The sequence below is a fragment of the Xenopus laevis genome, chromosome 5S (assembly GCF_017654675.1).
Source record: "Xenopus laevis strain J_2021 chromosome 5S, Xenopus_laevis_v10.1, whole genome shotgun sequence".
NCBI classification, from domain to species: Eukaryota; Metazoa; Chordata; class Amphibia; order Anura; family Pipidae; genus Xenopus; species Xenopus laevis.
In genome coordinates, this window is record NC_054380.1 from 14,148,576 (window position 1) to 14,153,335 (window position 4,760).

The 4,760-nt window shown below is 37.9% G+C and overlaps 1 pseudogene; it reads left to right on the forward strand.

The window, feature by feature from the left end:
• The first annotated feature begins 1,808 nt into the window (after positions 1–1,808).
• On the forward strand, positions 1,809–4,760 carry LOC121394350 (annotated as a pseudogene).

The following is a 4,760-nucleotide window of genomic DNA, read 5'->3' on the forward strand; positions in this document are numbered from 1 at the left end:
CGATTCTGTCTTTTTTCATCCTTGGGGTATAATAAATAATGAAAAATTCAAGTTTTTTTTTTCTCAATAAAAATTCAAATTTTATAGTAAAGAAAAACTCCAATTATTTGAGTTTAGGGCTTTCGGACTTAAAAAAATAAGTAACCCCCTTGGTATATGATGAGATTATATAATAGAAATCAATATCTAAAAATTAATTTACCAACAGATGTTACAGTTATCTTCTCCCACAGAAATTGATAAAAAATAAAAATCAATGAGAATTGTAAGAAAATCAATGTTTTATGGCACCGCTGCTGGGAGAAATTCTTGGTCATATGTTTAAAATAAATTTGAACTCCGATATTTATAGCTAAAAAAATTAAAATGCTGTATAAAAAAAAAATAATTAAGCATTAAACCCAAAAAAGACTTAGGGGGTTATTTATCAAAGTCCGAATTTATCTCAATATTTTCTGCTACAAACTCTGATCAAATCCGCTCGGGTTTTTTAAGCTTATTTATTACCGGTATTAAATTTTTTCCGAAAATTTGCTTTGCGGGAAAAAAATCAGATTTTCATGATTTTTTCAGATATTTTCATCAGATTTTCACGAATTTCACAATTTTTTCTGAATTTTCACCGAAAACTTTGGGGTATCGCACGAAACCCAGCGCACATCAAAAAATAATTGGGACTTCTCGCATTGACTTATATGCAACCTCGACAGGTCTGAGATGCCGGATTTTTGGATTCTGGCTTTTTTCATCCTTGGGGTATAATAAATAATGAAAAATTCAAGTTTTTTTTTTCACTAAAAATTCTAATTTTATAGGAAAGAAAAACTCTAATTATTTGAGTTTTGGGCTTTCAGATTTAAAAAAATAAGTAACCCCCTTGGTATATGATGAGATTATATAATAGGAATCAATACCCAAAAAATAATTTACGAACAGATGTTACAGTTATCCTCTCCTACTGAAATGGATAAAAAATAAAAATCCAAGAGAATTGTAAGAAAATCAATGTTTTATGGCACCGTTGCTGGGAGAAATTCTTGGTCATGTGTTTAAAATAAATTTGAACTCCGATATATATAGCTAAAAAAATTAAAATGCTGTATAAAAAAAATAATTAAGCATTAAACCCAAAAAAGGGTTTTTTATTTTTCAAAGTCCGAATTTTATCTCAATATTTTCTGCTACAAACTCCGATCAAATACGCTCAGGTTTTTTAAGCTTATTTATTATTAAATTTTCCCGAAAATTTGCTTTGCGGGAAAAAAAAATCAGATTTTCATGATTTTTTCTGATATTTTCATCCAATTTTCAAGATTTTTTTCTGAATTTTCACCGGGGTATTGCACGATACCCAGCGCACATAAGAAAATTTACTTCTCGCATTGACTTATATGCAACCTCGACAGGTCTGAGATGCCGGATTTTCGGATTCTGACTTTTCCATCCTCAGGGTTTAATAAATTCTGAAATTTTTTTTTTAAAGTCTGATTTTGTAACATTTGTCATGATTTTTGCATTTGCATTGAGTTTAGTAAATAACCCCCTTAATGTGTATAAGTTATTTGTAATATGAAAACAATGTTTGGTTCAAACTACACTAATAAACAATTAGCCCCTTTAATCAGGGTGCCTACATCAAACATATTGATGCATATGGAAGCTTTTCTTACTGTTATTTTGATAATTAGCCTTCCAGCCATTTTCAAGGTTCTATCTATTTGTATCATTATTTGCTTGACAAGGTAAATTTAGTTGCACAAGAATGGTTTTGTGTCAGATTTTGAACTAAATACATTTCAACCGATTCAATGTTCTTCTCCTATCATTTCTTAATAGGTTTGCTGGACCATGTGACTGTGCTGATTGGAATTGCTTATAGAGGAAAGGCTATTGCCGGGGTAATAAACCAGAAATATTATAATTATATCAGGTAAGGATAGGTTCAGTATACTGTAAACTGGTTCAGCCAGTAGAGCTTTATCTTGTAGTAAAGCAGCCAGTGGATCTATTTGTTTCCCTCACAGCATTGCTTTGTTATAATATACAACATAGTGCATGGCCTCCATAGCTTGACTAGGACTGAACCCTATTAATGTGTCTAGTGCCTATAAATATATTTTATAAATGCTACAAAAATCTTGTTTATTAAAAAATAATCTTGTATTTTAGTTTACATATAATTAGTCCTCCAATTTCCATTAATCTTTATGCTCCAAACATATCCCTTTAGGCTGGTAACAATGCAGTGCTTGGAAGAACAATCTGGGGAGTTCTGGGCATTGGTGCCTTTGGTTTTGAGCTGAAAGAAGTGCCTGCTGGGCAGCATATCATCACCACCACACGCTCTCACAGCAGCAAACTCATTAACGATTGTATCGCTGCAATCAACCCTGATAAAGTGGTTCGAGTGGGTGGAGCAGGAAATAAAGTGGGTTACCAAGAATCCCTTCTGTATAATATCTGAGATTATTGGTACAAATAGGTATTCCTTACTGGAAAAAAGGTTCATATTATATTATGCTTCTTGCAGCTTTTGCAAAATTCTCCATATTAGGTGTGTTTCTCTGGGGTTAGAACACCATTATGTTCAGTGTTAAGACAGACTTCTTCATGTGTAGTCAGGCCCGGATTTGTGGCAATGCCACAAAGGCCCGGGCCTAGGGCGGCAGTTGCGAAATTCTGCATATTCAAGATATGCGTATATATGCGCACACACAAGGGGAGGGGGACGCGGATGGGGAGAGAGACGTGGAGGGAGAAGCAGAAGAGGAGGCTGATGGGGAGGGGAGAGAGATGCTGAGGGGGAAGGGGAGGGAGATGCGGAGGGGAAAGCAGAAGCTGATGGGGAAGGAGGCGAACAGGGAGGGGAGAGAGACGCGGAGGGGGAATCAGAAGCTGAGGGGGGAGCAGAAGGAGAGGCTTAAACATCCTCGGGTGAATAAATAGGCCTAATTGAAACATCTTTAGAATAAATAACACTCTTCGTGTCTCTCTCCGTCAGATCATACAACTTATTGAGGGCCAAGATTAAGCCTATGTGTTTGCCAGTCCTGGCTGTAAGAAATGGGACATCTGCGCTCCAGAGGCTATTCTGAACGCGGTAGGAGGTGAGTATACATAACCAGTGGCGAGTTTGGGGGGCCCCCTGCAGTCAAACATGGGGGGGCCCCCTCCTCCTCCTCGGAGAACTAATGAAGCGCATGCTGGCCAGCACATGTATACCTTGAAAAACTTACAACTAAGGATGCACTGAATCCTCTATTTTGTATTTGGCCGAATCCCTGGCGATATCCCTGTATTTTCCCTGGCGAATCCCTGTATTTCCTTTTTTATTTTTATTTTTGTGTCTACCCCTGAGCTTTTAGCGCTGGTATATCTTCATTTGAAGAAAAGGTTGTTTGCATTGTGTTTGATCTGAGGGAGAACAGGTCATATACCGGCAAAGGGAGTGAACTGCAGAACCTTGGGATCTTGCTTTCTACTCACAGATTCGGCCCAATACCAAACTGAATCCGAATCCTAATTTTATATATGCAAATTAGGTGTGGGAAGGGGAAAACATTTTTTACTTCCTTGTTTTGTGACAAAAATTCACGAGATTTCCCTCCCCACCCCTAACTTGCATATGCAAATTAGGATTCGGTTCAGCCGGGCAGAAGAATTCCGAATCCTGTTGAAAAAGGCTGAATCTGAACTGAATCCTGGATTTGGTGCATCCCTACTTACACCCCCCAGACTTGCCAGTAAGACCACTACAAATATGTCCAATGATCACTCCATTAACTTCAGACTTGCCAGTAAAATGACTGCAGAAATGGCCTCTGGGCAATGCAATGATATATCGGAAGCATTAACTCACCAAGCTGAATACCACACTTCTCATCTTTCTCAAGCCCAACTGTGCATGTCTCTCTCCATGCCTCTTCCAACTCGATGAAACTTAATAGAAAAAATCAAAGATGGCCTGTGGAAAGCACGGATATCTTTGATTTATTCCGGCCTGAATGGGAAGGTAAAAAAAGGATGTGTTTAAGCCATGGCAACAGCAGTGGAGGGCACTAATTACTAATAGCAGCCTTCTATAATTAATAACGGATTAATCTGTGCATTAGGCCTAAAATATTCACTGGGGAAGGGAGTTTTGTTGCTCACGGCAGTTGCAGGATAGACATGATGAATGTTACTGATTTATTTGTGGTGCATCTATGTTTGTCACCCATATATTCCAAGGTCAATGTACAGAAAAGAAATGCAGTGTTTGAGCCAATCAGCTTGTTTTGTGTTTTATTGTCAAAGGATAAAGTTCATCATTCATTATTTGTTACTACGACTGCTTGTCTTGTCTAACATGTCATTGTGTCACTTTCAGGCCGTCTCACTGATATTCATGGAAACCCATTCCAGTACCATAAGGATGTGAAACACATGAACTCAGCTGGGGTGCTTGCTGCTCTGAGAAATTTTGACTATTACTTCTCCCGTGTCCCCGATTCTGTGAAACAAGCGCTGGTGCCTTAAATGCAAAGACTTCTTGAGGTTATTCAGTAAATGCTAAAGAATGTTTAAAGCCAGGCTTCCCTCGCTAACTCTGCTGGAGTCAAAAAGGATGGTTTACATTAGTGAATATATTCCCTCTCCCCTTTCCTCTCAAACATTTTTGTAGAAGGAGCCTACCAGAAGATGTTGCAGCTAGGGATGCACCGAATCCACTATTTTGGATTTGGCTGAACCCCCGAATCCTTTGCGAAAGATTCAGCTGA